Source organism: Polypterus senegalus, chromosome 11 (assembly GCF_016835505.1).
Source record: "Polypterus senegalus isolate Bchr_013 chromosome 11, ASM1683550v1, whole genome shotgun sequence".
Lineage (NCBI taxonomy): Eukaryota > Metazoa > Chordata > Cladistia > Polypteriformes > Polypteridae > Polypterus > Polypterus senegalus.
In genome coordinates this window covers 69255759-69266720 of record NC_053164.1, presented here as the reverse complement: position 1 = coordinate 69266720, position 10962 = coordinate 69255759, and the positions used below count along the sequence as shown (strand labels likewise).

At 36.7% G+C, this 10962-nt stretch overlaps 1 pseudogene; it reads right to left on the bottom strand.

Moving 5' to 3' along the window:
* Positions 1 to 3606: 3606 nt before the first annotated feature.
* The window catches only part of LOC120539140, a 30474-nt pseudogene continuing 23118 nt past the window's right edge, over positions 3607 to 10962 (bottom strand).

The following is a 10962-nucleotide window of genomic DNA, read 5'->3' as shown; positions in this document are numbered from 1 at the left end:
TGAGTTGAATAGGAGGTGATGAGTGTCAAACTGGGACTTGGCAGACTGTAGTTAATGTATTTTGTGCATATGCTCCTCAAGTAGTTGGAAAGGAAGAGGAGAAGGATGTTTTCTGAGCACAAATGGATGAAGAGCTTAGAGGGAGAAAAGGTGATTGTTGGTGATGATCTAAATGTGCATGTGGGAAAGAGTAGAGCGATGATAAAGAGGGTACATGGAGAGGGGTGAGTAAGGAAGGGAAATAAGGAAAGGGAGAGGATAGTAGATTTTTCCATGGAATCTGATATGGTAATAGAATATTAGTATATGGAATTGAAAGCCAAATACACTTTTCACTATGTAGAAGATTTCATTTGAAAAAGATAAAAGAACTGTAAGGTCAGAAATGGGGAAAATGTGACAGTGTAGCATAAAGTGGTGGTGAGGGACTGTGGGATCAGAATCAGCAGAAGAATAAAACCAAAGCAAGAAGTTCCAAGGATAAAGTGATGGCCATTAAATGAAGAAAAGCTTAAGGTTTAGGGAGAAAGATTAAAATGAAGTGCAGTCATTTGAGAGTGTGGGAAAATGGTGGGAGAAGAATAGCAAAGGTGTATTAAGATGAGGTGAAAAGTACTACTGGAAGGAGCCCACCAGGGGACTAAGAAACATGGTGTTGGAAAAGAGAGGTGCAGAATGTGATAAAGGCTAAGAATGAGACAAAGAAGATGGTATCAAGCGGGAAGAGAGGAAGAAATGTATAGGAAGACAAACAAGTAGGCAAAGAGGTCTGTAGCAAGAGCCAAGGCACAAGTTTAGGAGGTATAAGAAATATTGGAGACAACCGAGGGAGAGAGAATGATTTTCAGAATAGTGAAGGCTAGAAACAAGACTGACAAGAATTTTAGTGAGATAAACCGGGTGAAAGATCGGCAAGGTGTGGTCTTGTATGAGCCTGATAGGATCAATAATTAATGGAAGAGGTACCTTGAAAAGTTACTTCTTTAGTCCTTGGTACTAAAGGACTAGTACCAAGAATAAAGAGGGTGAAGTAAAGAGGGCACTGAAAAGGATGAAAAATGGAAAGGCAACAGACTGGATAAAATTCCAGCAGAAGTGTGAAAAAGTTTAGGAGAAGAGGGGGGAGATGTGTCGTGGGATCTAATGCAGAAGATCTATGAACAGGAGAGAATACCAGAGGAGTGGAGGAACAGTGTGATTGTACTCATTTATAAGGAGAAGAGTGGCGTTCAGGACTGTGGAAACTATAGACTGATAAAGCTGATGTCACATATAATACAAATGTGGGAAATGCTTATAAAGAGAAGGCTTAGAGAAGAGACCACCATAGGGGAGGAGCAGTTTGGTTTCATGTCAGGGAGAAGAACAACTGATGTAATCTTTGCAGTGAGACAGCTCAAAGAGAAGCATAAAAACAGAAAGGATTGGATAAGGCTTATGACAGAGTGCCACATCAAGAGGTCTGGAGGTGCATGAGAGACAAAGGAGTACCAGAGAAGTTCAGTATGTGAGGAAATTTTAGGGTATGCATGAGGGAGTGAGTATGCATGTTAAAAGCAGTGTTGACAAGACAAGATCCTAGTTGAAACAGTCTTACACCAGAGATCTTCTTAACCTCCTTAGCATTACATTTGTTTCTCAAAACACATGTAAAAAGTGTTGCATTTTGTTGCTTGAAAAATTACATATTTATTATATGTGATCTTTCTACTTTAAAACATGCAAAATACTTAAAGTATAAAGTCAGAAGTGTAGAAAGTATAATAATGATACACATAATAATAATAGTAATAATATAAACATTAATGCTAATACCATATATATTGTCAAAATGTGTCATTTGTGTGATATATCTTGAAGCACGGTGAACTACATAATCCAATGCCACAGTCAGGACAATAGTAACGTGATTCCTTGTGGATTTTCTTTCCAGACGGATCAGGTTTTGAACAGCACAGTACACATGTGCAATTGACACATTATCAGAATCACTTTCGATTTTACTGTCCATTTCAATTTCACTGCCTGAAATTCACTTCATCATCATGTGCTGTTGAAAACGTTTCTTACAAGACACCATTATGTGGCTAGGACAAGGCGTGTCTGCATCGCTGCCGGGTAACACTTGAGCCTGTCACTTATGCAAGACATGCCTTTATCATTTACTGAGCAACACTCATCACTAATGCTGCTTTCACTTTTACAGCCTGAGTAATCCTTGGCTCTAGCGCTTATGTGAGACGCGTCTATAAAGTTGCCCAAGTGATGATTGGGACTAATGCTTTTAGCACTGTTTTCACAGTCCAAGTGACACTCTGGTCTAACACTAAGGAGGTTAAAGTCCTTACCTGTTTGATCTGGTTATGGATGTGTTGAGTCTTGGGATATACTGTAAGACCAATCCCCTGGTGCATGCTATTTGCTGTTGACATTGTGTTGTGTAGCACCAGAAAAGGGGAAGTGGAGAGGACATGGAAAGAATGGAGAAGGGATTTGGAAGATATAGAATTTAAAATAAATAGGTAAAAAGAGAATATATATGAGATTTAGTGATAATCAGGATTTAGAAGTTCGCCTGCAGGAGAGCTATTGGAAAGAGTGCATACATTTAAATATCTAGGATCAGTGGTAGGCAGAGATGGACAACTAGATTTAGAGATAACCAATAGATTGCTGTGTGGATGGAACAATTGGAAGAATGTAATGAGTATTGTATGATCAAAGAATTAAGATGAAGGTTAAAGGTACGATTTTTAAGACAGGGGTATGACCAGCAATGATATATGGAGCTGAAACATGGGCACTAAAGGAGGAGAAGTTAGATGTGGAAATGAGAATGTTGAGATGGATGTGTGGAATTACAAAAAGAACAGAATAAGAAGTGAGACAATCAGAGGTACAACAAAAGTGGGAGAGATACCTAAGAAAGTATAGAAAAGAAAGTTGAAGTGATATGGACATGTGATAAGGATTGGCAATGAATATATTGGCAAAAGAATGATAGGAATGGAAGTACAGAGGAAGAGAAAGTGAGGGGACCAAAGCAGAGGTGGAAGGATAAATTAAAAGAAGATCTGAAGGAGGGTTAGGAGGAGGTGCAGGACCGAGCTATATAGAGAAGGTTGATCAAACACATCAACCCCACATACAAGTGGGATAAGATGAAGAGGAAGAAGAAGAAGAAATCTCAGTGAGAAACATCTACAGCAAAAATATACAACAAGATATTTAGTAAAAAGAACTACTATGACAAGAGGCAATAACCCAATTTCCATATTATGAAATTTTCAAGTTTTCTAGGTCTTAGAGTAAAAATAACATTACAGAATATGCTATAAAAGAAATGACCTACAATTTTCAAATAGAGTTATCAAGATTATAAAACAAATGTAAATGAAGAGATATTGAAAGATCAAAGTTGGAAATTCCCCACTGCTGCCCTCAAAATAAATTATACAGAAGTGGAGAGTAGCTTGAATATAACACATTCATTTATTTAGCTTATGCTTTCATGCAGATATTGGGACTGAGTCTGCTGTGATGCACAATTAACCACGTTAAGCAATAGGATACAGTGAGTCCAATAAAATACAAAACAAATATAAACAAGTTGAGAAATGTGCTCTTTATTTGAAGGTTGTAACATCATTTTGTACATCAAAACAACTGTTTTGTCTTGTTAGAGTTCAATATTACTCTACTCTACTATAGTTTACTCTACTTTCCCTATTTGTGCAGCTTTTGTCAGAGTGCCTCAAATCCCATAGACCTGCCACTGTTTATAAGGTATCGCACTTTATAACCTCCCCACCTTCACTTCTACATCTATAACCTCAGGAAATTACATAGAGTAAAAGACAAACAGGATTTAAATTACAAATTTAAATAATGCATTATTGATAATATTCTTTGCTCTTTATTACTTTTCCTGACATTTATAACCCTACCTGTCTTTTGTTTAGCCTAACACTACTTGTTCTCATCAGCTGTTCACCATTTACTCTACTTCAGAGACATCTTGTGAAGCATCAGATTGTGATCCTACCATACTGCTTAACAGAATATATTTTAATAATGTGAATATATTAAAATATAGCAATATGTATATGTGACACATTATTTTTCTATTAATTATTCTTTTCCTTTATTCTTTATTACAAAGTAAAGTAAGTTCTCTGTTTTTGCATTGTTCTTTAATATTAACTAGTGTTTCCATAATAAACATGAATTATCAAAAATAAGAACAACTAACTAGCAATAAATTTGTTTTCAAACCTGCTTTTTGCATATAGGTTTGTGGGAAAATGGAGTCTACACAGGAATCATTAGGCTCCAGGCCATTACAGATTGGGATTACTAGGTTAGATACCAGTCCACTACAGGATACTTTCATTCAAACCTGAACTGTATATGTTTATTATCAATAACAGGAGAAACCCTAAGGGGATAAAAGGAGCACATGCAGATTCCACACTATTATTCTATAGCTGTGAGACAGAAACTATACTCATCATACCAAAATCAACAATTGTATTAAACAAAAAAATATATTTTAGGACAAATAATATAGCTTTTGCAATATGCAAGCTGTGCCCAGATAACTAGTAATTGTACTTTTAGAATTCTTGGAATTGACTCATGATTCTTAGGATACCTAAGTAAACTGAAAATGAAATTTAATGACCAGAATTGAAAGTAAAACAGTACAATTTCGGAAAACAACTTTTAAATAAATTGATTTACACCTTCCTTAGTCACATGTATACTGGTTACATACCATATAAGCAGTAAGTAATCCAGAATTATAATGAAAAATACATCAAGTCAGAACTAATGACTGCTGGTTGACAAGGTGAAGACAACAAATAAACTGATAGAAGAAGTGAAAACCATTAAAATTGACAATCTACCAAACAGTAGAAAGTAAAAACACCATAATTTTCAGGTGAAATTTAAGAAATGTCTTCATAAATTTGCTGAAGTTCCAAAACATAATGATATCTCTCTGTTAAAACACAGGAAGTATCACACAGGATGCAAGAAGCAAAAACTTAAAGCAAATACACATTTATGATGTTTCTGCTGTTTTAAAGAACTACACATTGAGTGTATAAAGTCTTGAAATTGTTACTCTTATTTCAAGAGATGCAGTTCTTTTTCTCCTGCAATGTCTTCACTCATTTCTTCATGTTTATTACTAAAAGAAAGAGATGAGATGTGTTACTGTAACAGCAATATTGCAAATGAGGACTTTTCTTCTAAATTACAAGCTAAAGGTAAATAATTAGGAAACCTACACTATAAAAAGCAATGCAAGTTTGTAGTGAAAAGATTTCTTAATGTTAATATACAATAAAATACAATTATTTATCCAACAATTCACTAAAACAGAATAGACAATACCAACAAAGTGTTTGATAATCATTACAGTGTATTGGAAGGCAACATATAGTTAACTGTATGGCTCTCCCTGATCCTAAAAGGAATTGATACTGGAAAGTGAAAAAATATGCTGCTCCAATATAGCCTTTAATTTTAAATAATATTTCTGTTTTTAAAGCATATTTACCTAATGTCTTCATTTGAAGAATCAGTGGAGGAATTCTCTCCAGCTACAATAAATAAAAATGTCAGCATTAGAATCAGAAGAAAAACAGCAAATTAGGTCCTTCAAACATCTTATTTCTACAAGCACTGGCAACTATAGTTTACATAATTTGATATAACTATGTGCCTGATTTAAGCAAAATACTTGGCTGTAGCTAAGTAAAACTTTAGTAAAAGACATTACTAGTTGCATTAAGCGTAATGGTTGTTAATATTTACAGTATCTTGAAGGTGTGGTAATATCCAGTTGCTTTTGTCAAGATTTAAATTTTATTTGCTTCAATATTCTATTAATTTTAGTTTGTAAGTCTGATTAATCCAATTCTATCTTCAATTACCTTATGTGACTGGTGGCAAACTTATGAGAGTTAGGGAGGTAATTATCTGATTTGGGCACCACACTCCACATTTATTCATTATTAGTTCCTGTGGGCACAATAGTGTTAAAATGTTTGCCCACATTTGATCAAAATAAATAATCGGGTACTCTCAAAAATTTTCTCCTGATTTTACCTGATTTTTAACTCTGTCAAACAACAGACTATGGGTAAAAATAACAATAATAATAATATACTGGTCCAATTACCACAGCCAGGGCTTTTCTCACCCCATAAAAGATCTACAGAGTGGATGAGCAGAGAGTATGCTGTCACGTTAGCAGGGAGTGTTGAAACAGAAATGCATTTCATTCTTTCTTGTCCAAGGTTTCAGGAATTAAAGGACATGTACCTTAACAAATTTATGTTTTAATTTTCTGATTTAAAGGAATTCTACACCCAAATGTTATATACTTTGTAAAGGTTACTCACTCAATGTGGTTTGTAGTGATGAAGAAGAAGGGAATGTAATCTCATGTATTCATAAAGTATGAAGCTAAGAAAGTGTTCTCCTGATGGCTAGAGGCTAACCTCTCTCTCTCTCATTTCTCCTAGGGCACGAAGCAGAAAATGGCCGACAGTGGGGTAACTTCGCGTTGAAATCGTAGTTGAGGAACTCCAAGCACTTGATGAACAGATTCAGAAACTCCTGTCCCGACGGAAATACCTGAGAAATCTGAAGGCCCGGCTGTTGGATAAACCGTCCTTGCCATCTGGAACCGGCGAAACATCAACCCCGCGTTGTGCGACCTCACCCCGCGTCTCGTAGAGCGCGCGCTGCTGACCTCGGTGGATTTCAGCTATGCAGGCGGGGTTCAAGGCCAGAGCACCTCCATCGGCACAGGCGAGCATTTTATCTCAGAACCGGTTTGACCCTCTCGCGTCCCCATTTCACCTTCAGCACCTGGTGATGTATTAGTGGTAGGTGATTCTATCGTTAGAAACCTTAATGTCGCATGCCCTAATGCAAAATCGTTTGTTTCTTGTTTTCCCGGTGCTCGTGTCCGAGATGTAATGAAGCGTCGCCAGCAGTCTACAGAAACACAAGGAGAGGGCAGTTGGATCAATCGTCTTGCATGCGGTAACGATATAAGGCACCGACAATCAGAAATCCTGAAGGCTGACTTCGCAGCTTTGATTAAAGACACGAAGGATAGGACCCCATCGGCAAAGATCTTTGTTTGGTCCACTACCTCTCGTCAGACGATCCAACGAGTACTACAGTCGTCTGCTAGGGTTGAACAACTGGCTACAGGGTTTCTGCAAGAAGAAGGATGTCGGTTTCATCAACAATTGGAATCTCTTTTTGGAAAGGCCGCGTCTCTTCAAGCGTGATGGCCTGCATCCGAACAGTTTCGGCGCCCGGGTCCTCTCCGAAAACATATCGAAGGTAATTCGTTTTCTTGACTATCTATCTCTGCTCTTAACCCCTTCGAAATAATCCTGTTGTGCCAGGACATGATGAATGTTTAATAGAGTCTTCCGTTAAAGTGCACACCATTAATACTGTAATAAGCAATCTCAATGCACGTAGAAAACCTAGGAAATACGGCATAAACTCCAATAATCTAATTAAAATCACTATTTTAGAGGAACAATGTATTAAAACTATAAAACAGATCACAGATTAAACAAAAATACACACAGAGCGCTAATAATAATAATTTAGTTCCTATTCCAAATATCAATAACGCACATAGTACTCATCTCTGCACCTCTGAAACATTAAATATGGCACTATTAAATGTTAGAGCTTTAACTAACAAAACGTTTTTATCAACGATCTTATTAGTGATAAAAAATAGATCTTATTGCACTAAATGAAACATGGCTTGAATTCAGATGCGCGCAGTTTTAATCGAATCTGCCTCCGGATTACAGTTTTACTCATGCAAACCGCCAGGGAAAAGGGGCGGATTGGCTAACATTTACTCGAGCGATTAAAATGTAAAGATGTCAGTTTTGGTAAGTTCAAGTCCTTTGAGTATCTCGCCGTTGTTATTCATGGAGATTCTCAAGTTCTAGTACTATCCGTGTATAGACCTCCTAAATATAACGCGCGTTTTTGAGGAATTCTCTGACTTAATGTCAATTTTAATTACTAACTATGACACACTCCTAATAGTTGGCGACTTTAATTTTCATATAGATAATCAGTGTGATCTAAAAGTAAAAGAATTTATGAACCTCCTGGATTCTTTTGATTTGAGACAACTCATAAATCAGCCTACACATAAAGCAGGTCATACATTAGACTTAGTGATTACTAAAGGACTGAAAGTTGATATAAAACAGATCATTGATATTGGTCTATCAGACCATTTTCTTCTACTTTTAATATAGAAATAATGATAAAAACACTCATGAGAAGCATATTGTTAAAAACGCTTCTTTGATTCGCAGCAGCTTTAAAACTTACAAACATTTTAAGCAATCAGTCCGTTTATAGTGCCAGCTATAATAGCGAGGATAATGTAAATAGTAAGGTGGAAAGATTTAATTCTAAAGTGAGAGCTGCTGTTGACATAGTTGCACCTGAAAAGACAGTGAAAAAATCTTCTAGCATTGTTATACCATGGAAGACCCAAAGAGTGTCTGATTTAAAGAGAACATGCCGTAGAGCTGAGCGTCAATGGAGGAAGACTTAACTTACTATCCACCATGAAATATTAAAAGTCAAAATAACAGAATACAATAACACTGTCCGTCTTGAGAGCGCTGCTATTTCTCAAGATTATAAATAACAATGCTAGTAATCCCAGAGTCTTATTTTCTACAATTGATCGCCTACTAAACCCAGGTAGCTCAAAGGAATGCCTCCTAAGTGCTTCCAGTGAAACCTGTGAGGCTATCGCTGTATTTTCAATCAAAAATTAATGATATTAGAAATAACATAGTATATCTCCCCAACACTAAGGATCCTCCTAAACCCCAGCATCCTGTTATAAACAAATTCAACTCTTTCACTAGGATAGATTTACCTGATTTACAAAAATAATCTCTCAATTAAAACCCTCCACCTCGTCCTTGACCCGATACCAACAAGGTTTTTCAAAGAAGTATCAGGCGTGCTAATTGATAATGTTCTGACATAGTAAATTCGTCACTAGATACTGGGGTCTTCCCAGACTGTCTTAAGACTGCTGTAGTTAAACCCCTACTTAAGAAACATAATCTTGACCCTCAGCTCTTGAAAATTTTAGACCCATCTCTAACCTGCCTTCTTAAGTAAAGTTCTGAGAAGGCAGTCATTATGCAGTTAAATGACCACCTAAATAAACATGCTATTCTTGATAAATTTCAGTCAGGTTTTAGAACAAATCACAGCACAGAAACTGCACTCGTTAAAGTAGTAAATGACTTGCGGGTAAATGCAGACAGAGGCCATTTATCTGTTCTCATCCTCTTAGATCTGAGTGCTGCATTTGACACCATTGATCACAACATTCTTAGAAATCGCCTTAGTCAATGGGTGGGCCTCTCTGGCAGTGTCTTAAATTGGTTTGAATCCTACCTGACAGGGAGAAAATTTTTGTTAGTTGTGGGAATTACAACTCAAGACACATGATATCCAATATGGTGTTCCACAAGGCTCTATCCTGGGTCCGCTGTTATTCTCAATCTACATGCTTCCGTTAGGTCAGATTATCTCAGGGCACAACGTGAGCTACCACAGCTATGCTGATGACACACAGCTGTACTTATCAATAGCACCTGATGACCCGATTCTATTGATTCACTAACACAATGTCTGACTAGTATCTCAGAATGGATGAATAGTAATTTTCTCAAGTTAAATAAAGAGAAACTGAAATTTTAGTGATCAGCAATAATGGATACAATGAGGCTATTAGAAATAAACTGGATACATTAGGATTAAAAGTCAAGACGGAGGTAAAAAGCTTAGGGGTGATTGTTGACTGTAATCTGAATTTTAAATCACATATTAATCAGATCATTAGGACAGCATTTTTCACTTAAGAAACATAAGTAAAGTTAGACCTCTTATATCACTGAAAGATGCTGAGAAATTAGTTCACGCGTTTGTTTTCAGTCGACTAGATTACTGTAATGCACTCCTCTCAGGACTACCCAAAAAGATATAAATCGTTTGCAACTAGTGCAGAATGCAGCTGCTAGAATCCTAACTAGGAAAAGAAAATCAGAACACATTTCTCCAGTTTTATGTCACTACACTGGTTACCTGTGTCATTCAGGATTGACTTTAAAATTCTGCTTATGGTTTATAAAGCCTTAAATAATCTCGCCCCATCTTATATATCGGAATGTCTGACACCTTATATTCCAAATCGTAACCTCAGATCCTCAAATGAGTGTCTCCTTAGAATTCCAAGAACAAAACTTAAAAGAAGTGGTGAGGCGGCCTTCTGCTGTTATGCACCTAAAATCTGGAATAGCCTGCCAATAGGAATTCGCCAGGCTGATACAGTAGAGCACTTTAAAACACTGCTGAAAACACATTACTTTAACATGGCCTTTTATAACTTCATTTTAATCTTAATTTAACTTAATCCTGATACTCTGTATGTTCAATTCATCATAATAACTATTCATGGTGGCTCTAAAATCGTACTGACCCCTACTCTCTTTTCTGTTTCTTTTTCCGGTTTCTTTGTGGTGGTGGCCTGCCACCTCCACCTACTCAAAGCTTCATGATGCTCCAACAATGATGGATGGATTAAAAGGCAGAAGTCTACGTGACCATCATCATCATCAAGCCCTTCCGTGAGAACCCTAAATCCAAAGAGGACTGTTTCATTTATGTTAGGTAGAATGCCCAGAGGGACTGGGCGGTCTCATGGTCTGGAATCCCTACAGATTTTATTTTTCTCCAGCCGTCTGGAGTTTTTGTTTTTCTGTCCCCTGGCCATTGAACCTTACTCTTATTCGATGTTAATGTTGATTTATTTTGTTTTATAATTGTGTCTTTCATTTTTCTATTCTTTAATATGTAAAG